Source organism: Ceratotherium simum, chromosome X (assembly GCF_057802395.1).
Source record: "Ceratotherium simum simum isolate JZ-2026a chromosome X, ASM5780239v1, whole genome shotgun sequence".
In the NCBI taxonomy this organism is placed as follows: Eukaryota; Metazoa; Chordata; class Mammalia; order Perissodactyla; family Rhinocerotidae; genus Ceratotherium; species Ceratotherium simum.
In genome coordinates, this window is record NC_141940.1 from 71,354,134 (window position 1) to 71,381,086 (window position 26,953).

Sequence of the window (26,953 nt, forward strand, 5' to 3'; positions counted from 1 at the left end):
CTCCCCCCTCAAGTTTTATGTTTTTGCCGTCACAATTTACATCTTTTTGTCTTATATATTCCATAACAAATTATTGTAGTTATAGTTATTTTTATAACTTTTGTTTTTTTAACCTTCATACTAACTTTTTAAGTGATTAACTCCCCACCTTTTCAACATTAGATTATTCTGAATTTTACTATATTTACCTTTACCAGTGAGATTTATGATTTCATATGTTTTCCTGTTACTAATTAGTGCCTTTTCATTTTAGCTTAAAAAAGTCCCTTTAACATTTCTTGTAAGGCCAGTCTAGCGGTGATGAACTGCTTTAGCTTTTGCTTATCTGGAATACTCTATCTCTCCTTCAATTTTGAAGGATAACTTTGCTTGGCAGAATATTCTTGGTTGGAAGTTTTTTCTTTCAGCACTTTGAATATATTGTGGCACTGCCTTCTTGTCTGCAAAATTTCTGCTGATAGTCTTATGCTAGTTCCGTTGTATGTAATAAGTTGTTTTCCTCTTGCTACTTTTAAGATTCTTTCCTTGTCTTTAACTTTTGACACTTTAATTATGATGTGTCTTTGTATGGGTCTCTTTAGATTCATCTTCTTTGGAAGTCTCTGGGCTTCCTGGATCTGGATGTCTGTTTCCTCCCCAGGTTAAAAAAATTTTTCTGTCATTATTTCTTCCAATAAGTTTTCTGCCCCTTTCTTTCTCTCTTCTCTTTCTGGGACCTCTATAATATGAATTGGTCCACTTGATGTTGTCCTTTAAGTTCCTTAATCTATCTTCACTCTTTTTCATTCTTTCTTTGTATTGTTCCTCTGATTGGGTGAGTTCCACTGCCCTGTCTTTGAATTCACTGATCCTTTCTTCTGCTTCTTCTAGTCTGCTATTGAACCCATCTATTGTATTTTTCATTTCAGTTATTGTATTCTCCAGCTTTGTGACTCCTAATGGTACTTTCTTATATTTTCTATCTCTGTTGAAATTCTCACTATGTGTTCATCCCTTCTTCTACTGAGCTTGGTGAACATTTTTATGACCATTACTTTTAATTCTTAATTAGATAACTCACTTATCTCCATTTCATTAAGGTCTTTTTCTGAGGTTTTTATCTTGTTCTTTCATTTGGAACATATTCCTGTTTTTTTTTTTCATTTTCCTTGACTCTCTTTGTCAGTTTCTGTGCATTAGATAAAACAGCTTCCATTCTCAGTCTTGAGGGAGTGTCTCATGTAGTAGATAAACCTTATCATTCCACCCTGCCCTAGCTCTTGGTTGTCTCTCAAACCTTTTTGATTGTCCAAGCAGACTACTTTATTTTTATGACTCCCAGTAGTTGAAGGTGTGCCAAGACATGTCAGTGTCCCAAAGGGAAGGATCTCACTCAGTATCTAGATTCAAGCTGATTGGAAGCTGGACCCTAGGGCAGCAGCTTTTAAAGTATGCAAATATACCTCATTTAGGGGAAGACTGGGAGATGTGTATTTCTATCTCCTTCCTCTGTGCTGAGCCCTGAGGTAATAGACCGTTAAGAACTGTTTCTTTCTTTGCTACCATCCCATTGAACTTGTTTACATGAGCCCCACTGGCCATCAGAGCAGGCCATCACAGCATGTCCCCTGGGTGGCAGCCACAAAAACCAGGGCACCAGACATAAAAACAGGGGCACCAGATGTTTGTACAATCTCCCCTCTAGGAAATATCAGTGCTCTGGAGTGTGGCAGAGGGAGAGTGTAAAGATAGTGCCCACCTTCTGAGGTATCTGGAGAGGATTACAGTTGGCCCTTAGACATGTGTTTAATTAGAAGCCTGTCACTAAGTCCACAGCTATGAAGATAAGCTAATAGGCCTCTTTCACAGAAACATTGGGTTTCTCAGTCTGTTGTCTCTCTGCTGTGTCCTGGGTGTGGTAGCTAGTCAAGAACTCTTTCCACTTGTTACAGTCCTTTGGGACCCACAAGCATAAGCCATGCTGGCCACCAGAGCCAGGTGATCTAGAGGTGTCCTCTGGGTGGTAGCTGCAAAAATCATACCCCCAGATGAGGGTACAAGCTTTTTTCTGAGAGATAGTAGCAACCTGGAATGAGACAGAGAGAGGTGCAAAGATGGCACCCATTTATCTCTGTCTTTGGACAGTATTTCAGTAGGCCCCCAGATGCGTGTTACATTAGATGCATGCCCCTCACGTTGATGCATTAAGATAAGCAAATAAGCCTGTTTCACAGAAAGTCTGGGTGCTTTTCAGTCATCTGCCTCTGTGCTGGGTCCTAGGTGAGTCCACATGTGCAAGGCCTTTAAGTATCTTAGTTCTATATTCTTCTGGGTCTTGTAGATGCAAGCTCTGTTGGTTTTCAAAGCTAGATGTTTGGGGGATCATGTCCCAGGTTCAGGTCTTAAAATTTGGGGTGCCAGATGTGGGGTTCAAACCCTTCACTCCTCATAGTGAAGCTGGGGTTTGTGAGTTCACTTTCAATTATAGGTCAATGTACCGTGTTTAGGCTTTATGGCAAGATTGTATCTTAGCCTCTTCTACCCATTTTGGTGTGTTTTTTTCTCATTTGCCCAATGTGTAAGAGTCACTCAGCTAGTTTTTTTCCAGAGAAAATTGCTCCATATGTAGCTGTAGATTCGATGTGTGCATAGGAGGAGGTGAGCTCAGGATCCTCCTATATCACCATCTTGAACCAGAACCTCCAGTTGTTAGTCTTATTAAGGACACTTTCTATGTGATGAGTGTCTTTACTTTTGTGTCTTTCAAGAATCTCTCTTTGATTTTGGCTTTTTACAGTTTGTTATGTGTCTAAATTTGGGTCTCTGAAAACAATCTCAGACTTCCACTTGGTGTTCTTTGAATTACTTGGATGCATAGATTAGTGTTTTTCATCAAATTTGGGAAGTTTTGGGCCATTATTTCTTCAGATACTCTTTCTATCCTTTTCTCTATCTACTCTCCTTCTGAGATTTACATTATGCATATATTGGTATGTCTGAATTTGTCCCACAGGTCTCTGAGGATCGTTTTTTCTTTTTTAATTTTTTTCTAGGGCTGGCCTGATGGTGTTGTGGTTAAGTTCATGAGCTCCACTTCAGCAGCCCAGGGTCACAGGTTCGAATCCTGGGCATAGACCAATGCACCGCTCATCAAGCCATGCTGTGGTGGTGTCCCACATACAAAATGGAGGAAGATGGGCACAGAGGTTAGCTCAGGGCCAATCTTTCCCTGAAAAACAAAGAAGATTGGCAACAGATGTTAGCTCAGGGCCAGTCTTCCTCACAAATTAATAAATAAATAAATTAAAAAATAAATAAACGTTTTTCTTTCTTTTCCTCATACTGGATAATCTCAATTGATACATCTTCAAGTTTGCTGATTCTTTTTTCTCCCTTCCCAAATGTGCTGTTATGCCCCTCTGGTAAATTTTTCTTTTTAATTATTATACCAGTAAATTACAGAATTTCTAGTTGGCTTATTTTTTATAATATTTATCTCTTTGATATTATCTATTCAATAAAACATGATTCCCATACTTTTCTTTAGTTCTTAAGTCATGGTTTCCTTTAGCTCCTAGATTATATTTAAAATAGCTGATTTAAAGTCTTTGTCTAGTAACCAATGCCTGGGCTTCCCTTGGGACAATTTCTATTGATTGCCTTTTTCCTGTGTATTTTCTTTACTCTGTAATTTCTTTTTTCTTTGAATTCTTGTACTTTTTTGTTGAAAACTGATCATTTCAGCTAATATAATGTGACAGATATGAAAATCAGATCTTCGGGGTTTTTTGTTGTTGTTGTTGCTGCTGCTTGCTATGGTTATTGCTGTTTGTTTACTGACTTGTGAATTTTCTGAATTAATTTGTAAAGTTTATATCTTTGTCTTTTGTGGCCACTGAAGTATCTACTGAGCATAGATGTTACCTGATGATTTGATATTTCTTCCAATGCTTGAAACTAAAAATATCTCTCAGTCTTTTCAGAGGGGCTCTGTGTGTGTGTTGGGTCATGCTTTCAACATTTAGCCAAGCAGTTCACAAGTCTACCTCATCTTTCACTTCCTGCCTATGCAGAGTCTCATGGTCATTCATAGATGAAAGCTTCGAACCTTCTCAAATCTTTCCTGAGCATCCTCATTGCCTTCTAGATTTCCAGGAATATATGAATTTTTTCAAAGCCTTTCTTATTTAATGCATCTCATTCCCCAGTCTTTCCTCCCAAGATTTTTGGTTACTTCAGTGTTTGCCACAGCTTGTATCCATTGTCTCATGCATCATTGACTAAAATATTTGCCTGTAAGGGGTTTCAACAAATGTCCCCCAGGTGGTAGCTTTATGTTGGGCAATTTCCAAGTTAGGCAAGACAAAACAAGCCCTCAATGCAAATAATTTCAATGTTTAGGGAATAATATCTATACTGCTCCCTCTGGTACTGGTACCAGGAATGTGAGCTGTTACTTTCAAATCTGTCACTGAGCTGGGGAGGGGGAGATGGAACTAGAGTAAGCTAAAATTCCACAAATATCTCTGTTCTTACCAAAATTTAGCCATTTTTTTTGAATAAGCTCTTTCCATGGATTTCTGCAAGCTTTGGGTTAGCTTCCAGCATCCCAGAAAAGTTAATTCTGGCAGTTTTTGACAATTTTTTAGTTGCTATTATGGAGGGGCAGACTTGGAGTTACTTACTCTAACACTTTTGCTAGCTGAGTATGATTTTTTAAAGAAACAGAAGATCTAAGTGTGTGGCTCATGGGCTATATGTGAGGGAGAATTGAGAATTACATGGGGCAGCCTTTTAAAGCAAGGTTAAAGGATATCTCAGTATATGTTCAGTATATGATAAGATCAAAAGGAAGTCCAAAAATTAAGACTATCTTGAGATGCTACAGAAAGAGTAGTGATTCTGCTGATAGTCTGAAGCAAGGTATTTGGCATTTGGAATAGGTGTAAGAGACTAGAGATAAGGAGACAGAAATTTTAGTAGTCCCTGTAAGATGTTATCCTGAATGAGATTGATGATTAAGAAATACTTGTGGGGGCCGGCCCTGTGGCATAGTGGTTAAGCCTAGCACACTCCACTTCAGTGACCCAGGTTCATGAGTTCAGATCCTGGATGTGGACCTACACCACACATCAAGCCATGCTGTGTTGGCAACCCACATACAAAATAGAGGAAGATTGGCACATATGTTACCTCAGGGTTAATCTTCCTCAAGCAGGAAAAAAAAGTGGAAGATTGGCAACAGATGTTAGCTCAGTGTGAATCTTCCTCACCAAAAAAAAAAAAAAAGGAAAGACTTGTGAATGTTTATGACAATTAGTTGGAAAATCTTGGGGACACTCTACATAAAATCTCCTAAACAAACATTGACCTTGGAGCCAGATTTATTGAACTCCAAAGTAGTTCTTGGACCCACTAGTATGTACCTTTTAGGACTTTGAGAGGATTAAGAGATATGTAGACTGTATTAAGCATAGTTCTGGCACTTGGTCAACATGCAGTAAATGTTGCTAATATTCTATAACATCACCATAAATCCCATGGTATATATACTTGAATGCCTGATTGAGGCTTTTTAGTTAGCTTTGTCAGTAGAACTGGCTCTTTACTCAGCTCTGTCAGTAGAGCTGAGGCTACTTGTTTGTAGGGGAGTGAGGTAAACCTTCAAAAGATGGTGAATAATACCTTTTGAAAGCACTCCTACATAGCATTTGTGTCTGACTCTGTGGTAAATGCTGAAATGGACAGGTTTGTGGTTCTATGACCCATATAATAGAGACTATGACACAGTAAGGGAAGACTTCTCTGCAGAAGTACTGACTGAGTTGAAGTATTATTTATCTTGTAGTCACATAAGGGCTGTCTTAACAGTCAGACATCTGAGGTTCTAGTGAAAGCAGATTTTTAACTTTTGTAAAGGTATCTGAAAATTTCTAATACAGATTGTCCACCTGCCATTAATTCCTCTCTTCAGGAAGGTCAGGAATACACTACACTTAGGCCATCTGCTCTAAATGGGCAACTACTCATGGGTGCTCTGTTTGCTCCTAGGACTGCAACTTCCCAAAGTCTACTGCTGGCCTGTCCACACTTGCCTGGAGCTTGGGAGGTTGTATCAGTTGCGACAGAGGCCTATGGATAAAAGGCCCATAAATGATTTTTGAATGTTGAACCAATATTTCATCCTTAGGAAGGAATCAACTTAGTCATGAAGTATTATCCTAGGCATTTAATGCTGGGTTTGTTTGGTAATAATTGTTGAGGTTATTTGCATCTGTGTTCATGAGTGGTACTAGAGTATATTTTTCTTTTAATGCTTCTGTCAGGTTTTGGTATTAGGGTTACTTGGATTCATAAAATAAGTTGAGACGTATTTCCTCTTCTATCTTCTGAAATAGAGTTTGTAAGGATGGTATAATCCTTCCTTGAATGTTTGATGGGTTTCACAGTAAAGCTGACTGGGCCTTGAATTTTTTTCATGAGAAGTTTTAAAACTCAAATAATAAATTTCAGGACATTAATATCTTCATTTTTTCTTGGGTTAGGTTTTTGGGATAAGTTGTCAAATTGGTTTGCATAAAATACTTCACAATTTTCCCTCAATATCCTTTTAGCATATGAATGATATTGGGTTATCCCCTTTTTCATTCCTGAGATTGGTAATTACATTTTTCTAATCAGTATATTAATTGGTATATCAAATTTGTTAACATTTAAAAAAGACTTTATTTTTAAGAGAAGTTTTAGGTTCAAAGAAAAATTAAGTGGAGAGTACACAGAGTTCCCATATAATCTCTGCCTCCACTATAGTCACAACCTCCCCCACCTTTGACATCCTCCACCACAGTGATACATTTGTTACAAACAATGAGTCTACATTAACACATCATTATCACTCCAAACCGATAGTTTACATTAGGCTTAATTCTTTTGTATATTTTATGGGTTTTGACAAATGTATAATGACATGTATCTACCATCATATTATCATACAGAATAGTTTTATTGCTGTAAAGATCCTCTGTTCTGCCTATTCATTCTTCTCTCCTTCTAACTCCTGACAACCAGTGATCTTTCTACTGTCTCCATAGTTTTGCCTTTTCCAGAATGTCATATAGTTGGAATCATACAGTATGTGGTCTTTTTAGATTTCCTTCTTTCACTTAGCAATATACATTTAAGGTCCTTCCTTGTCTTTTTATGGCTTGATAGCTCATTTCTTTTTAGCACTGAATAATGGTCCATTGTCTGCATGTACCATGGTTTATTTATCCATTCACCTACTGAAGGAGGACATGTTGGTTGCTTCCAAGTTTTAGAAATTATGACTAAAGCTGCTATAAATATCTCTGTGTAGGTTTTTATGTGGATGTAATTTTTCCACTCATTTGGATAAATAAAAAGGAGCATTTATAGGAAATTGATTGACCATTGTATATTAACCTTGTATCCTGAAAACTTGCTAGAGTTGCTTATTAGTTCCAGGAATTGTTTGTCAATTATGTTGAATTCTCCACATAGACAATCATGTAAGTTTTGAACAAAGAATTTTATTTCTTTTTTCCCAATCTGTTTACCTTTTATTTTATTTTCTTATCCTATAGCCTTAACTATGACTTCCAGTATGATGTTGAAAAGCAATAGTGAGAAGGGGCATCCTTACCTTGTTCTTGATCTTAGTGGGAAAGCTTTGAATTTCTTACCATTAAGTATAATGTTAGCTGTATTTTTTTTGTAGATTTTTTTTATATAGTTGAAGAAGTTTCCTCTGTTCCTACTATGCTGAGAATTTTTGTCATGAATTGGTGTTGGATTTTATCAAATGGTTGTTCTGCGTCTATTGATTATGATCATGTGATTTTTCTTCTTTAGCCTGTTGATGTGGGTTACATTAATTGATTTTTTTTTTTTTAGCACATCACAGGTAAGATTTTTACTTCTGTTTCAAAGTAAAATTTTAATTACAATCCACAAGAGAATGGTTTTCCATCAATATTGTTTGATACAATGAAAGTTATTCTATGTCTATTTTTTACAACTGTCCAAAGATTTTGAAAGAGCTTCTCTGCAACATTTGAGAAGAATTGAGTTTCTTTGCTTAGTAATTCTCTCAGAGATAATATTAGTTTATTAGATTAACTAAGTGCTTGGATTATATAATTGACAGTCTAGTTATTTGCCTTCATATAGTGTAAAGATTCAGTCTGCACATGTAACGTCCTTCTGGCCCATCTTGTTAAGAGGGTCTCACTGGCTTACCCCCTACCCCCCAACACATATACAGAGACACCATTTTAGTTTCTTCAAAGCTGATTAGAAATAGCTTTTTGGAAGCAAATCTTGGTCTTTCTGATAGCTTATTAACACTTTGCCAGTCTTGGTACTTGTTCATGTTACATCTTAATCACCCAGGCATGGAGTAGCTACTTTTTTCCTATGTTTTTTTTTTTTTTTTTTAATTTTTTGTTTATTGCAGTAACATTGGTTTATAACATTGTAAAAATTTCAGGTGTACATCATTGTACCTCTATTTCTGCATAGATTACATCATGTTCACCACCAAAATACTAATTACAACCCATCACCACACACATGTACCCAATTATCCCTTTCACCCTCCTCCCTCCCCCCTTCCCCTCTGGTAACCACCAATCCAATCTCTGTCCCTAGGTGTTTGTTTATTGTTGTTATTATCTACTACTTACTGAAGGAAATCATACGGTATTTGACCTTCTCCCTCTGACTTATCTCACTTTGCATCATGCCCTCAATGTCCATCCATGTTGTCACAAATGGCTGGATTTCATCATTTCTTATGGCTGAGTAGTATTCCATTGTGTATATATACCACAGCTTTTTTATCCATTCGTCCCTTGATGGGCACTTAGGTTGCTTCCAAGTCTTGGCTATTGTGAATAAGGCTGCAATGAACACAGGGGTGCATGTACCTTTGCAAATTGGTGTTTTCAAGTTCTTTGGATAAATACCCAACAGTGGAATAGCTGGATCATATGGTAGTTCTATCGTTGATTTTTGAGGAATCTCCATACTGTTTTCCATAGTGGCTGCACCAGTTTGCACTCCCACCAGCAGTGTATGAGAGTTCCCTTCTCTCCACAACCTCTCCAACACATGTTGTTTCCTGTCTTGTTAATTATAGCCATTCTGACGGGCGTGAGGTGATATCTCATTGTAGTTTTGATTTGCATTTCCCTGATAGTTAGTGATTTTGAACATCTTTTCATGTGTCTGTTGGCCATCTGTATATCTTCTTTGGAGAAATGTCTGTTCAGGTCTTTTGCCCATTTTTTAATTGGGTTGGTAGTTTTTGTTGTTGAGATGCATGAGTTCTTTATATATTTTGGAGATTAAGCCCTTATCAGATGTATGGTTTGCAAATATCTTCTCCCAATTGTTAGGTTGTCTTTTCGTTTTGTTGATGGTTTCCTTTGCTGTGCAGAAGCCTTTTAGTTTGATGTAGTCCCATTTGTTTATTTTTCCTATTGTTTCTCTTGCCCGGTCAGATGTGGTGTTTGAAAAGATGTTGCTAAGACTGATGTCGAAGAGCGTACTGCCTATGTTTTCTTCTAGAACTTTCACAGTTTCAGGTCTTACATTCAAGTCTTTAATCCATTTGGAGTTAATTTTTGTGTATGGTGTAAGGTAAGAGTCTACTTTCATTTTTTTGCATATGGCTATCCAGTTTTCCCAACACCATTTGTTGAAGAGACTTTCTTTTCCCCATTGTATGTTCTTGGCTCCTTTGTCAAAGATTAGCTGTCCATAGATGTGTGGGTTTATTTCTGGGCTTTCGATTCTATTCCATTGATCTGTGTGTCTGTTTTTGTGCCAGTACCATGCTGTTTTGGTTACTATAGCTTTGTAGTATATTTTGAAATCAGGGAGTGTGATACCTCCAGCTTTGCTCTTTTTTTCTCAGGATTCCTTTAGCTATTCGGGTCTTTTGTTGTTCCATATAAATTTTAGGATTCTTTGTTCTATTTCTGTGAAAAATGTTGTTGGAACTTTGATAGGGATTGCATTGAATCTATAGATGGCTTTAGGAAGTATGGACATCTTAACTATGTTAATTCTTCCAATCCAAGAGCACGGAATATCTTTCCATTTCTTTGTGTCTTCTTCAATTTCTTTCAGAAATGTTTTATAGTTTTCGTGTACAGATCTTTCACCTCTTTGGTTAAGTTTATTCCTAGGTATTTTATTCTTTTTGTTGCAATTGTAAATGGGATGGTATTCTTAATTTCTCTTTCTGCTACTTCGTTGTTAGTGTACAGAAATGCAACTGATTTTTGTATGTTGATTTTGTATCCTGCAACTTTACCATATTCGTTTATTACTTCTAAAAGTTTTCTGGTGGATTCTTTAGGGTTTTCTATATATAAAATCATGTCATCTGCAAATAGTGACAGTTTCACTTCTTCCTTTCCAATTTGGATCCCTTTTATTTCTTTCTCTTGCCTGATTGCTCTGGCTAGGACTTCCAATACTATGTTAAATAGGAGTGGTGAGAGTGGGCATCCTTGTCTGGTTCCTGTTCTTAGAGGGATAGCTTTCAGTTTTTCACCATTGAGGATGATATTAGCTGTGGGTTTCTCATATATGGTCTTTATTATGTTGAGGTACTTTCCTTCTATACCCATTTTATTCAGAGTTTTTATCATAAATGGATGCTGGATCTTGTCAAATGCTTTCTCTGCATCTATTGAGATGATCATGTGATTTTTGTTCTTCATCTTATTAATGTGGTGTATTACGTTGATTGATTTGCGAATGTTAAACCATCCCTGCATACCTGGAATAAATCCCACTTGATCATGGTGTATAATCTTTTTCACGTATTGTTGTATGCGATTTGCTAGTATTTTGTTGAGGATTTTCGCATCGATGTTCATCAGTGATATTGGCCTGTAATTTTCTTTTTTTGTGTTGTCCTTGTCTGGTTTTGGTATCAGGGTAATGTCAGCTTCGTAGAATGAGTTAGGAGCTTCCCCCTCCTCAATTTTTGGAAGAGTTTGAGAAGGATAGGTATTAAGTCTTCTTTGAATGTTTGGTAGAATTCACCAGGGAAGCCGTCTGGTCCTGGACTTTTATTTTTGGGGAGGTTTTTGATTACTGTTTCGATCTCCTTACTGGTGATTGGTCTATTCAAATTTTCTACTTCTTCTTGATCCAGTTTTGGAAGATTGTATGATTCTAAGAATTTATCCATTTCTTCCAGATTGTCGAATTGGTTGGCATATAGTTTTTCATAGTATTCTCTTATATTCTTTTGTATTTCTGAGGTGTCTGTTGTAACCTCTCCTCTTTCATTTCTGATTTTACTTATTTGTGCCTTCTCTCTTTTTTTCTTGGTGAGTCTAGCTAAAGGTTTGTCTATTTTGTTGATCTTTTCAAAGAACCAGCTCTTGGTTTTATTAATTTTTCTATTTTTTTGGTCTCTATTTCATTTATTTCTGCTCTGATTTTTATTATTTCCCTTCTTCTACTGATTTTGGGCTTTGTTTGTTCTTCTTTTTCCAGTTCCTTTAGGTGCATTGTTAGATTGTTTATTTGAGATTTTTCTTGTTTGTTGAGATAGGCCTGTATTGCTATAAACTTCCCTCTTAGAACCGCTTTTGCTGTATCCCATAAATTCTGGTATGTCGTATTTTCATTTTCATTTGTCTCCAGGTATTTTTTGATTTCTTCTTTGATTTCTTCATTAACCCAGTCGTTGTTCAGTAGCATTTTGTTTAATCTCCATGTATTTGTGGCTTTTCTGATTTTCTTCCTATAGTTGATTTCTAGTTTCATGCCTTTGTGGTCAGAAAAGATGCTTGGTATTATTTCAATCTTCTTAAATTTATGGAGACTTGTTTTGTGGCCTAATATGTGATCAATCCTGGAGAACGTTCCATGTGCATTTGAAAAGAACATGTATTCTTCGGTTTTTGGATGGAATGCTCTGTATATATCTACTAGGTCCATCTGTTCTAGTGTGTCGTTTAAGGCCAATGTTTCCTTATTGATCTTCTGTTTGAATGTTGAACCAGCCTTGTATACAAGGGATAAATCCCATTTGGTCATGGTGTATAATATGTTTTATAAATGTTGGATCCTATTTGCTAATATTTTATTGAAGATTTTGAATGTATGTTCATTAGAGATATTGGTGTGTAGTTTTCTTTTCTTGTAATCTTTTTTCTGGTTTCGGATTTATGGTAATGCTGGTCTCATAGAATGAGTTAGGAAGTATTCCCACTGCTTCTTTGTCTGGAAGAGATTATAGAAAATTGATATAGTTTTTGGTCAAAAAATGTTTGTTAGAATTCACCAGTGAACCCATCTGGGCCTGGTCCTTTCTATTTTGAAATGTTATTAATTATTGTTTCAATTTCTTTAATGGATGTAGGTATATTCAGATTGTCTAATTTTTCTTGTGTGAGTTTTGGCAGATTTTATCTTTCAAGGGATCGGTCCATTTACTCTACGTTATCAAATTTGTGGGCACAGGGTTGTTCATAATATTCCTTTATTATAATTTTAAAATCCATGGGATCTGTAGTGATGTCCCCTATTTCATTTCTGACATTAGTAATTTGTGTCATCTCTCTTTTTTTCTTAGTTAGCCTAGCTGGAGAATTAGTGATTTTATCAATCTTTTCAAAGAATAAGCTTTTGGTGTTACAGATTTTTTTCTATTAATATTCTGCTTTCAATTTCATTGATTTCAGCTCTAATTTTTATTATTTCTTTTATTTTTTTATTTTAGATTTAATTTGCTCTTCTTTTTTCACTTTCCTAAAACAGAAGCTTACATTTTTGATTTTAGGTTTTTCCTCTTTTCTAATATATGCACTTAATTTTATGAAATTCCCTCTAAGCACTACTTTCACTGCATCCCACAAATTTTGACATGTCTTTTCATTTTAATTTATTTGAAGTATTTTTTAATTTCGAGATTTCTTGACTCATGTTATTTAGAAATGTGTTCTATAGTCTCCATGTATTTTTGGATTTTCTAGCCATCTTTCTGTTTTTGATTTCTAGTTGAATTCCATTGTGATCTGAGAACAGACATTGTGTGTTTTCTATTTAAAAAATTTTTAAAGTGTGTTTCCTGGACTAGAATGTGGTCTATCTTGGGGAATGTTCCCTGTGAGCTTGAGGAGTATGTGTAATCTGATGTTGTTGGATGATGTAGCCTATAGATGTACTTATATCCAGTTGATTAATGGTGCTGTAGTGTTCAACTGTGCCCTTACTGATTTTCTGCCAGCTAGACCTGTCCATTTCTGATAGAGGGGTGTTAAAGTCTCCATGTGTAATAATGAATTCATCTATTTCTCCCTTCAGTTCTATCAGTTTTTCCCTCGCATATTTTGATTCTCTGTTGTTAGGCAAATTAGATTAAGAATTGTTATGTCTTCTTAGAGTATTGACCCCTTTATCATTACGTAATGCCCTGCTTTATCCCTGATAATTTTCATTGTTCTGATATCTGTTCTCTCTGAGGTTAATATAGCTGCTCCTGCTTCTTTTGATTAGTGTTAGCATAATATATCTTTCTCTATCCTCATACTTTTAATCTATATGTGTCTTTTTATTTAAAGTGGGTATCTTGTAGACAAAACATAGTTGAATCTTGTCTTTTGATCCACTCTGATAATCTCTTTTAATTGGTGCATGTAGACCATTGACATTACTGTTTTTTTAATTTGTTGCTCTTGTTCTTTGTTCCTATTTATGTGTTCCAGTCGTTTTCTGCCTTCTATGGTTTTAAAAGTATTTTGCATGATACTATTTTTTATCCTCCCTTAGCATATCAATATACTTATTTTAAAACATTTTTAGTGGTTGCTCTTGAGTTTGCAAAATGCACTTACAACCAATCCAAGTGCATTTTTATATCATACTCTACCACTTCCTAGGTAGTACAAGTACCTTATAACAGAGTACTCCCAATTCCTCCCTCCCATCCCTTGTACCATTGCTGTCTTTCATTTCACATATACTTAAGCTATAATCATGGATATGTTATTCTTTCAATGCTTCTTGCACAGCATGTCTACTGGTGACAAATTCCCTCAATTTTTGTTTGTTTGAGAAAGTCTTTATCTCTCCTTCTTTGAATGGTGATGCAGAATTTCATGGGATACAGAATTCGATGTTGATAATTTTTTCTCTCAGCACTTTAAGTATTTCATTGCACTTTCATCTTGCTTGCATGATTTCTGAGGAGAAATTATATGTAATTCTGAATTTTGCTCCTTTATTGACAAGCAGTTTTTCCCTCTGGCTTATTTCAAGGTTCTACTCTATCTCTGATTTTCTGCAGTTTAAATATGATATGCCTAGGTGTAGATTTTGGGACAATTATCCTGCTTGGTGTTCTCTGAGCTTCCTGGATCTGTGATTCAGTGTCTGCCATTAATTTAGGAAAATTTTCAGGCATTATTGCTTCAAATATTTCTTCTGTTCTTTCCTTTCTTTCACTTCCTTCTGGTATTCCCATTATGCCTATGTTTCACCTTTTGTAGCAGTTCAGCTTCTTTGATATTCTGTTCTCTTTTTTTCAGCAATTTTTCTCTTTGCTTTTCAGTTTTGGATGTTTCTATTGACATATCCTCAAGCCCAGAGATTCTTTCCTCAGTTGTGTCCAGTCTGCTAATAAGCTCACCAAAAGCAATCTTCATTTCTGTTAGTGTTATTGATCTCTAGCATTTCTTTTTTGCTCTTTCTTAGAATTTCCATCTATCTTCCTACATTACCCATCTGTTCTTGCACATTGTCTACTTTTATTTTAGAGACCATAGCATATTGATTATAGATTTTTAAAATTCCTTGTCTAATTCCAATGTTCCTGCTATATCTTACTCTCATTCTGCTGCATGTTCAGTCTCTTCAAACTGTATTTTTTGCCTTTTAGTATGCCTTGTAATTTTTTCTTGATAGCTGATCATGATGTATTGGGTAAAAGAAACTGTGTAAAATAGGCCTTTAGCAATGTGGTGGTAAATTTGGGGATAGTGGAAGTGTTCTATAGTTTTATGATTTAGGCTCAGTCCTTTAGTGAGTGTGTGCCCTTGGACCATGAACTTCACAAGTGCTTTTCAGTTTTCCCACCCTTTTGGTGTGATAGGATGGCAAGAGGGAGCTGGAGTTTTTTTATTTCCTTTGCCCCACATGGAACGCTACAGGGAACTAGAGTTGATAGTTCCATTCCCCAACATGGAAGGCCAGATTGGGCTGGATTTGGGTATTTCTTTTCTCCCAGGTCAGTTAGGTTGTGATAAAATCCCAATACATTAGCCTCTGGTAAGATAGTTTTTCTTGAAGGTAGGCCTTTTTAAGAGGAACAGAATTCTCTTGTGTGTTTCAAATGGGCTTTTCCCCTCCCACTGCAGGAATCATGAGGTGTTTTTTCTGTGATCTTCACCGTGAAAACATGGCAGAGCTCCCGGAGGTAAAACTCACAAAAGTGCAAGGGACCCCTATAACTCTGCCAGCACCCCCGGAATTTTTAACTCTCTGACTTGTCCATACTTAGTCTTCAGTATTTTGTCCATTTAAATTTGGATTTTTCTACCCCAGCACGGGGTCCTCTGGAAGTTTTTGCTTGTGGGTTTCTGGTAGAGTAAGTTGTGATTCTGTCTACCTGCCTGCCTGTCTCTCCAATTTTGTGGGCAGTGGTTTGCCCTGTGGACTCACTTCTTATTGGATCTAAAAAGAGCTGTTGATTTTTAAAGTTTATTTAGCTTGTTTACTTGTTGTTTATATGGAGTATCAACTTCCTAGCTCCTTACATGCTGAACCAGAAACCTGAAGTCTCTAGTTTACTTTTAATGCCTTTATATGGTTTTAATATTAGGATAATGGTGTCCTCATAAACTGCTTTGAAAAGTGTTACATCCTCTTCTATTTTCTGGAAGAGATTGTATAAAATTGATATTATTTGTTTCTTAAATGTTTGGTAGTATTTACCAGTGAAAACATCTGGGCCCAATGTATTGTTTTTTGGAAAGTTTTTAGTTTACAATTCAATTTCTTTAATAAATATAAAATATTTAGGTTATGAATTTTTCCTTATATATACCAGTAGTTTGTGTCTTTCAAGAAATTTATCCATTTTATCTATGTTATTAAATGTGTAGGTTTAGAATTATTGGTAATATGCCTTGATTATCCTTTTAATATCCAGGGGATCAGTAGTTATGAACCTTCGTTTGTATATGATGTGGGTAATTTATGTCTTCATTATTTCTTGGTTATCTTGTCTAAAGATTTATCAATTTTATTGATATTTTCAGAGTCAATTTTTGCTATCATTGTTTTCAATTTCAGTGATTTATGATTCAATTTTTAGTGTTTCCTTTTTTCTGCTTGCTTAGGTTTAAAGTGGCATTTTTCTCCAGTTTCCTAAGGTGGATCTTTAATTTATTATTTTTAGATATTCCTTGCTTTTTAATGTATGCATTTAATTCTATAAATTACCCTCTAAGAACTGATTTAGCTTCATTACACAAATTTTGATATTATATGTTTATTTTCAGTTAGTTCAAAATATTTTAATTTCTCTTAAGACTTCTTCTTTGACCCATGAGTTCTTTAGAAATGTGTTGTGGAATCTTCAAATACTTGAGAATTTCTGGCTATTTCTCTGTTTTTGATTTTTAGTTTATTTTTTTAGAGTGTGAGCATAACAAAAGGTATGATTTCTCTTTCTACAATTCTGTTAAGATGTGTTTTATGGACTAGAATATGATCTATCTCAGTAAATGTTCCATTTGTGTTTATAAGAAAGTGTATTCCACTTTTGTTGGATAGAGTGCTCTATAAATGTCAATTTCATCAAGTTGATTGATGTGCTATTTAGTTTCTCTATACTCTTACTGATTTTATGCCTGCCTGTTCTATCAATTACTGACAGGGATGTGTTGGTATCTCCAACTATGTTATTGCATTTGTCTATTTCTCCTTTCATTTCTATCAATTTTTGCTCATGTATTTTGATGCTCTCTTGTTAGGTGCATACATGCTTAGGATTGTTGTATCTTCTTAGAGAATTGACTCCTTTATTATTTTGTAATGTTCTCCTTTGTCTCTGATAATCTTTTTTCTAAAACTTTCATTTGAAATTAACATAACTGCTGCAGCTTTGTGTTAGGATGGCATATGCTCCTCAATCCCTTTACTTTTTATCTATTTTGACAATCTCTGTCTTTTAACTGGTGTCTTTGACCCTTCACAGTTAAAACAAATATTGATATAGTTGAATATAATCTACAATCTTTTTAAATTTTTCCATTTATTGCATTTGTTATTTTTGTTTCTTTTCTCCCTTCTTTCTTTTCCTTCTCTGTTTTTAATTGAGCACATTATAAGATTGCATTTTATCTCCCCTTTTGATGTATCATTTTTACTTCTTTTTTGTATTTAACTTTTTAGTAGTTGCCCTACAGTTCACAATAACCATTTTAAAATAATTGAATTCTACCTTCAAATAACACTACACATCTTCTTGTATAGTCCAGATACTTTTTAACAGAGTATTCTTAATTCTTCTTTTCTGTCCCTTTTCATATTGCTGTTATTTATTTCATTAATGCCTATCCTATAAACACCCAACACATTGTTACTATTGTTACTCTATGCAGTTATATTTTAGATCAATTAAGAATAAGAAAAATAAAATAATTTATTTTCTCTTTATTAATTTGTTTTATTATACTTTTCCTTTTTATGTAGTTCCAAATTTCTGATCTCCCTGATAAATTTCTTTCCTGACTGATGAACTTCTTTTAACATTTCTTGCAGAGCATGTCTGCTGGCAATTAATTACTTCAGTATTTTTCCAAAAAGTCTTTATTTCTCTTTCAATTTTGAAGGATAATTTTTTTCTGGATGTAGAATTCTAGGTTCACGGTTTTTCCTTGCAAGATTTAGCTCTATTTTCTTCTTGTTTGCATGGTTTCAGATGGGAAGTCTGCTCTAATTCTTACCTTTGTTCTTCCATACATAGGTGTTTTCTGGGTTCCTTTAAGATTTTCTTTTGGTTTTCTGCAGTTTCTATGATATATCTTCATGTGGGTATTTTCAGTATTTGTCCATATGGTGTTCTGGGGCATGTGCCTTTTCACGTAAATATTAGAATAAGCTTGTCTACATCTACAAAGACCTTTGTGGGGTTTTGATAGGCATTGCATTAAAGAAATAGATCAATAAAGGGAGATTCGACTTCATTACTATGTTTAATCTACTAATCCATGAACACGTTATGTCTTTCCATTTATTTAGGACTCTGATTTATTTCATCAGCATTTTGTAATTTTCTGTATATAGATCATGTACATGTTTTGTTAAATTTATACATAAGTTTTTTATTTTGTGTTATGCAATTGTGAATAATATTGTGCTTTTAATTTGGGTTTCCACAGGTTCATTAATAGTATATAGAAATGTATTTTTTTGTTATTATCTTGTATCCTGTGATGCTGCTGAACTCACTTATTGGTTATAGGAGTTTTTTGTAGACTACTTGGCATTTTCTACATAGATAACCATGTCACTTGCAAATAAGAACAGTTTTATTTCTTCCTTTCTTAAAAGTATGACTTCAATTCTTTTGTACCTTATTGTGCTGGCTAGAACTTATAGTACTATGTTCCATAAGAGTGGTGAGAGTAGACATCTTTCCTTGTTGCCAGTCTTAAGGGGAAAGCATTTAGTCTTTCACCATGAAGTATGTTATTAGCTATTGACTTTTTACACATTCTCTTCATAAAGTTGAGGAATATCTCTGCTATTTTTAGTTTGCTGAGGATTTTTATCATGCGTGAGTGTTGGATTTTGTCAAATGATTTTTCTGCATCATTTGATATGACCATATGTTTTTTCTTCCTTACCCTACTGATATGATCAATTATATTGATTAATTTTCAAATAATGAGTAAGAATTCTGTACTTAAAGTAAATCTCACTTGGTCGTGATGTATAATTCTTTAAACACATTGTTCAATTTGATTAGTTAATTTTTTCTTAAGGATTTCTGTGTCTACATTAATGACAGATATTGGTCTGTAGTTTTCATTATTTGTACTGCCTTTGCATGATTTTAGTATCATGATAATACTGGTCTCATAACATGAGTTTAGAGACTCCTCTTGTATTTTTTGGAAGAGTTTGTGTAATATTGGTCTTAATTCTTCCTTATACTTTGGGGTGAATTATCAATTGAAAGCAACTGCGGCTAGAGCTTTCTTTTTAGAGGGGTTTTAAATTACAAATTCAATTTTTTAAATGATTGTATGAATATTCAGGATATCAATTTCATCTTGTTTCAATTTTGGTAGCTGGTGGCTTTCAAAGAAATGGTCCATTTCTTCTAAGAAGAATATATGAAGCGAAGTTGTACGTTGTATCATCATATTGCCATTTTATTGGCTGTAGCATCTGTACTCATGTTCTTTGTTTCATTCCTTATATTGTTGATTTTTGTCTTTTTAAAATCAATCTTACTAGAGGTTTGTCAATTGTATTGATATTTTTTGAAGGATCAGCTTTTTGTTATTTTGTTTTTCCATTTTTAATTTCATTGATTTCAGCTCTTAAATTTATTATTTCCTTCCTTCTTGTTCTGAGATTATTTTGCTTTTCTTTTTCTAGATCATGAAAAAGGAACTTAGATTACTGATTTGGATTCTTTCTTTTAAAGTGTAGATTTTGGTGCTAGAAATTCTTCTCTAAGTACTGCTTTAGATGCATCCTATATTTTTTTTTGTAGGATGATTTTTTGTTTTTCATTTTAATTCAGTTCCATGTAGTTTTTTTTCTGAGATTTTTTTAAATTGATGTCATAATAGTTTAAAACGTTGTGAGATTTCAGTTGTACATTATTATTTGTCAGTCACCATATAAATGCACCCCTTCACCCCTTGTGCCCACCTCCCAACTCCCTTCCCCCTGGTAACCACCAAACTGTTCTCTCTGTCCGGGTGTTAGTTTATATTCCACGTATGAGTGAAGTCACATGGTGTTTGTCTTTCTCTGTCTGGCTTATTTCATTTAACATAATACCCTCAAAGTCCATCCATGTTGTTGCAAATGGGATGATTGTGTCTTTTTTATGGCTGAGTAGTATTCCATTGTATACATATACCACATCTTCTTTATCCAATCATCTGTTGACAGACACTTGGGTTGCTGCCACTTTCTGGCTATAGTCAATAATGCTGCAATGAACATACAGGTACATAAGCCTCTTTGGATTGTTGATTTCAAGTTGTTTGGATAAATACCCAGAAGTAGGATAGCTGGGTCATAAGGTATTTCTATTGTTAATTTTTTGAGGAATCTCCATACTGTTTTCCACAGAGGCTGCACCAGTTCACATTCCCACCAGCAATGAACGAGGGTTCCCTTTTCTCCACGTCTTCTCCAACATTTATTTTTTGTCTTGGTGGTTATAGCCATTCTAATGGGTATAAGGTAATATCTTAGTGTAGTTTTGCTTTGCATTTCCCTGATGATTAGTGATGAACATCTTTTCATGTGCCTATTGGCCATCTGTATATCTTCCTTAGAATAATGTCTGATCATATCCTCTGCCCATTTTTTGATCAGGTTACTTGCTTTTTTGTTGTTCAGTTGTGTGAGTTCTCTATATACTATGGAGATTAACCCCTTGTCAGATATATAATTTGCAAATATTTTTAATTTTTTTGTGGGTTGTCTTTTCATTTTGATCCTGTGATCCTGGTTTCCTTTGTCTTGCAGAAGCTCTTTAGTCGGATGAAGTCCCACGTGTTTATTTTTACTTTTGTTTCCCTTATCCAAGTAGATATGGAATTCAAAAGTATCCCTCTAAGACCTATGTCAAAGAGTGTTCTGCCTATATTTTCTTCTGGAGTTTTATAGTTTCAGGTCTTACCTTTAAGTCTTTGATCCATTTTGAATTAATTTTTGTGTATGGTGAAAAACAATGGTCTACTTTCATTCTTTTTTAATAGATTTTTTTAAGTAAGATTGGCTCTGAGCTAACATCTGTTGCCAATCTTCCTCCTTTTTTCCTTTTTTTATGTCCCCAAAGCCCCAGTAGACAGTTGCATATCATAGTTGTACATCTTTCAAGTTGTTCTATATGAGATGCCGCCTCAGCATGGCTTGATGAGCGGTGAGTAGGTCCGCGCCCAGGATCTGAACCCCAGGCCACTGAAGTGGAGTGTGAACTCAACTGCTACACCACTGGGCCAGCCCATACTTTCATTCTTTTGCATGTGGCTGTCCAGTTTTCCCAGCACCGTTTATTGAAGAGACTTTCCTTTCTCTGTTGTATATTCTTAGCTCCTTTGTTGAAGATTAGCTGTCAGTATATGTCTGGTTTTCTTTCTGGACTTTCAATTCTGTTCCATTCCTCTGTATGTCTGTTTTTGTACAGTACTGTGCTGTTTTGTTTATTATAGTTTTGTAGTATATTTTGAAGTCAGAGATTGATGCCTCCAGCTTTGTTCTTTTTTCTCAGGATTGCTTTAGCTATTCAGGTCTTTTGTTGCCCCATCTGAATTTTAGGATTCTTTATTCTATTTCCATGATGTATCTCATTGGGATTCTGATTGGGATTGCATTGAATCTGTAGGTTGCTTTAGGTAGTATGGACATTTTAACTATGTTTATTCTTCCAATCCATGTGCATGGGATATCTTTTCACTTCTTTATGTCATCATTGATTTCTTTCAATAATATTTTATAGTTTTCATTGTATAGGTCTTTCACCTCCTTGGTTAGATTTATTCTTAGATATTTTTTTCTTTTTGTTGCAATTGTAAATGGGGTTGTATTCTTGAGTTCTCTTTCTGTTGGTTCATTATTAGAGTATAGAAATGCAACTGATTTTTGTAAGTTGATTTTGTACCCTGCAGTTTTGCTGTAGTTGTTGATTATGTCTAATAGTTTTCTGATGGATTCTTTAGGGTTTTCTATATATAGAATCATGTCATCTGCAAACAGCAAGAGTTTCACCTCTTTATTGCCTATTTGGATTCCTTTTTCTTGCCTAATTGCTCTGGCTAGAACATCCATTACTATGTTGAATAAAAGTGGTGAGAGTGGGCACTCTTGTCTTGTTCCTCTTCTCAGAGGGATGGCTTCCAATTTTTCCCCATTGAGTAAGATATTGGCTGTGTGTTTGTCATATATGGCCTTTATTATGTTGAAGTACTTTCATTCTATACTGATTTTGTTGAGAATTTTTATCATAAATGGATGTTGGATCCATCCGTTTTGTGAGTCAAATGCTTTCTCTGCATCTATTGAGATGATCATGTGCTTTTTATTATTCATTTTGTTAATGTAGTGTATCACATTTATTGATTTGCAGATGTTGAACCATCTCTGTGTCCCTGGTATAAATCCCACGTGATCATGGTGTATGATCTTTTTAATGTATTGTTGTATTCTGTTTGCCAATATTTTGTTGAGGCTTTTTGCATCTATGTTCATCAGCAACATTGGCCTGTAATTTTCCTTCTTTGTATTGTCCTTGTCTGGCTTTGGTATCAGAGTGATTTTGGTCTTGTAGAATGTGTTAAGAAGTGTTCCATCTTCCTTTTTTTTTTTTGGAATAGTTTGAAAAGGATAGGTATTAAGTCTTCTTTGAATGTTTGGTAAAATGAGAAGCCGTCTGGTCCTGGACTTATATTTTTTGGGAGGTTTTTATTACTGTTTCAATCTCTTTTCCTGTGATTGGTCTGTTCAGATTCTCTATTTCTTCTTGACTCAGTTTTGGGAGGTTGTATGAGTCTAATAATTTATCCATTTCTTCTAGATTGTCCAATTTGTTAGCATATAGTTTTTCATAGCATTCTTTTATAATCCTTTGTATTTCTGTGGTATCTGTTGTGATTTCTCCTCTTTCATTTCTAATTTTATTTATTTGAGCCTTCTCTCTTTTGTTCTTAATGAGTCTGGCTAAGAGTTTGTCAATTTTGTTTATTGTCTCAAAGAACCAGCTTTTTGTTTCATTGATCCTTCCTACTGTTTTTTTGGTTTCAATTTCATCTATTTCTGCTCTAATTTTTATTATTTCCATCCTTCTGCTGACCTTGGGCTTTGTTTGTTCTTCTTTTTCTAGTTCTGTTGAGTGTAGTTTAGGATTGCTTATTTGGGATTTTTCTTGTTTGTTAAGGTGGGCCTTTATTGCTATGGAATTCCCTCTCAGGACTGCTTTTGTTCCATCCCATATGAGTTGGTATGGTGTATTTTCATTTTCATTTGTTGCCAGATATTCTTTCATTCTCCTTTAATTTCTTCAATGATCCATTGGTTGGTCAGTAGTATGTTGTTTAGTCTCCACATCTGTATCACTTTCCCAGTTTTTTTCTTGTAGTTCATTTCTAGTTTGATAGCATTATGGTTGGAAAATATGCTTGTTATATTTTCAATATTCTTAAATTTATAGAGGCTTGCCTTGTTTCCCAACATATGGTGTATACTTGAGAATGTTCCATGAGTGCTTGAGAAGAATGTTTTCTCTGCTGTGTTTGGATGGAGTGCTGTATATATATCTATTAAATCCATCTCGTCTAGTTTTTCATTTAATTCCACAATTTCCTTATTGACTTTCTGTCTGGATGACTTATCCATTGATGTAAGTGGAGTGTTAAGGTCCCCTACTATAATTGTGTTGTTGTTAATATCTCCTTTTAGTTTGTTAATAGTTGCTTTACGTACTTTGGTGTTCCTGTGTTGGGCGCTTATATACTTATAACTGATATGTCTTCTTGGTGGAGTGTTCCTTTTTCCATTATATATTACCCCTCTTTGTCTCTCATTACCTTTTTTATCTTGAAGTCTACTTTTTCTGATATAACTATGGCAACAGTTTCTTTCTTTTGTTTGCCATTAGCTTGGAGTATAATCTTCCATCCCTTCACTCTAAGCCTGTGTTTGTCTTTACAGCTGAGGTGTTTCTTGGAGGAAGCAAATTGTTGGGTCTTGTTTTTCAATCCATCGAGCCACTCTGTGTCTTTTGATTGGAGAATTCAATCCATTTACATTTAGAGTGATTATTGATATATGAGGGCTTAATGCTGCCTTTTTATCACTTGTTTTTCAGTTATCTGTTTCCCTTGTTTCTTGTCTCATGTATTTTGGACTGCTAATTCAGTTTGGTGGCTCTGTATGATGGTTTCCTCTTTATTTATCACTTGTGTCTTTGTTCTGATTTTTTGTTTAGTGGTTACGGTGCAGTTTGTATAAAAGATCTTGTAGATGAGATAGTCCATTTGCTGATAACCTCTTGTTCCCTTAGTCTAAGCAGGTTTCATCCCTTTCCTCTTCCCCTTCTAAGTTGTTATGGTCACAACTTATTCCATTATGTGTTGTGAATTTGTGATTAAAATGAAATGATGATATTTATTTTTGGTGTTTTCCTTCCCTTTATCTTTAGAGTTATAATTAAGTGTTTGCTAATCTGTCCTGAGAGACAGTTGTAATTTTCTGATTTTGTCTGCCTATTTATCCGCTTGGTCAAGTCTTTGTAAACTCCTTATTTCTTTTTTTTCAGATATGAGGGTCTTCTTGATCAAATCTTGTAGAGGGGGTCTTGTGGCAATGAACTCCCTCAGCTTTTATTTATCGGGGAAAAATTTTATTTCTCCATCATTTCTGAAGGATATTTTCACTGGATATAGTATTCTTGGATGAAAGTTTTTGTCTTTCCAAATTTTTTTAAATTTTTTGTTTATTGCAGTAACATTGGTTTATAACATTGTATAAATTTCAGGTGTACATCATTATACTTCTATTTCTGCATAGATGACATCATGTTCACCACCCAAATACTAATTACAACCCATCACCACACACATGTGCCAAATTATCCCTTTCGCCCTCCTCCATCCCTCCATCCCTTCTGGTAACCACCAATCCAATCTCTGTCTCTATGTGTTTGTTTATTGTTGTTATTATCTACTACTTAATGAAGGAAATCATATGGTATTTGACCTTCTCCCTCTGACTTATTTCACTTTGCATAATACCCTCAATGTCCATCCATGTTGTCTCAAATAGCTGAATTTCATCGTTTCTTATGGCTGAGTAGTATTCCATTGTGTATATATACCACAGCTTCTTTATCCATTCATCCCTTGATGGGCACTTATGTTGCTTCCAAGTCTTGGCTATTGTGAATAACGCTGCAATGAACACAGGGGTGCATGTATCTTTATGCATTGGTGTTTTCAAGTTCTTTGGATAAATACCCAGCAGTGGAATAGCTGGATCATACGGTAGCTCTATCCTTGATTTTTTGAGGAATCCCCATACTGTTTTCCATAGTGGCTGCACCGGTTTGCACTCCCACCAGCAGTGTATGAGAGTTCCCTTCTCTCCACATCCTCTCCAACACATGTTGTTTCCTGTCTTGTTAATTATAGCCATTCTGACGGGTGTGAGGTGTTATCTGATTGTAGTTTTGATTTTCATTTCCCTGATAGTTAATGATGTTGAACATCTTTTCATGTGCCTGTTGGCCATCTGTATATCTTCTTTGGAGAAATGTCTGTTCAGGTCTTTTGCCCATTTTTTAATTGGGTTGGTAGTTTTTTTGTTGTTGAGATGCATGAGTTCTTTATACATTTTGGAGATTAAGCCCTTATCAGATATATGGTTTGCAAATATCTTCTCCCAATTGTTAGGTTGTCTTTTCATTTTGTGGATGGTTTCCTTTGCTGTGCAGAAGCTTTTTAGTTTGATGTAGTCCCATTTGTTTATTTTTTCTATTGTTTCTCTTGCCCGGTCAGATGTGGTGTTTGAAAATATTTTGCTAAAACGGATGTCGAAGAGCATTCTGCCTACGTTTTCTTCTAGAAGTTTCATAGTTTCAGGTCTTACATTCAAGTCTTTAATCCATTTGGAGTTAATTTTTGTGTATGGTGTAAGGTAAGGTCTACTTTCATTTTTTTGCATGTGGCTATCCAGTTTTCCCAACACCATTTGTTGAAGAGGCTTTCTTTTCTCCATTGTATGTTCTTGGCTCCTTTGTCAAAGATTAGCTGTCCATAGATTTGTTGGTTTATTTCTGGGTTTTCGATTCTATTCCATTGATCTGTGTGTCTGTTTTTGTGCCAGTACCATGCTGTTTTGGTTACTATAGCTTTGTAGTATATTTTGAAATCAGGGAGTGTGATACCTCCAGCTTTGTTCTTTTTTCTCAGGATTCCTTTACCTATATGGGGTCTTTTGTAGTTCCATATAAACTTTAGGATTCTTTGTTCTATTTCTGTGAAAAATGTTGTTGGAACTTTGATAGGGATTGCATTGAATCTATAGATGTCTTCAGGAAGTATGGACATGTTAACTATGTTAATTCTTCCAATCCAAGAGCACGGAATATCTTTCCATTTCTTTGTGTCTTCTTCAATTTCTTTCAGCAATGTTTTATAGTTTTCCTTCCACAGCTCTTTCACCTCTTTGGTTAAGTTTATTCCTAGGTATTTTATTCTTTTTGTTGCAATTGTAAATGGGATGGTATTCTTAATTTCTCTTTCTGCTACGTAGGTCAGGGAAATTTTCATCTATTATTTCTTCAACTAGATTCTCTGCTCCTTTGTCTCTCTCTTCTCCTTCTGGGACACCTATAACATGGATGTTAGTGCAGTTGATGTTGTCCCAGAGGTCCCTTAGAGTATCCTCACTCTTTTCAATTCTTTTTTCTTTTACCTGTTCAGCTTGGGTGATATCCTCTAGTCTTTCATCCAACTCACAGATCCATTCTTCTGTACCCTCTACTCTGCTTTTGATTCCCTCTAGTGAATTTTTCATTTCCAGTATTGTATTCTTCATTTCTTATTGGTTGTTTTTTATATCTTCTGTCTCTTTGTTGACGTTCTCACTGAGTTCATCCATTCTTCTCCCCAGATCACTCAGCATCCTTAGCACTCTTTGTTTGAACTCTCTGTCGGGTAGGTTGCTCATT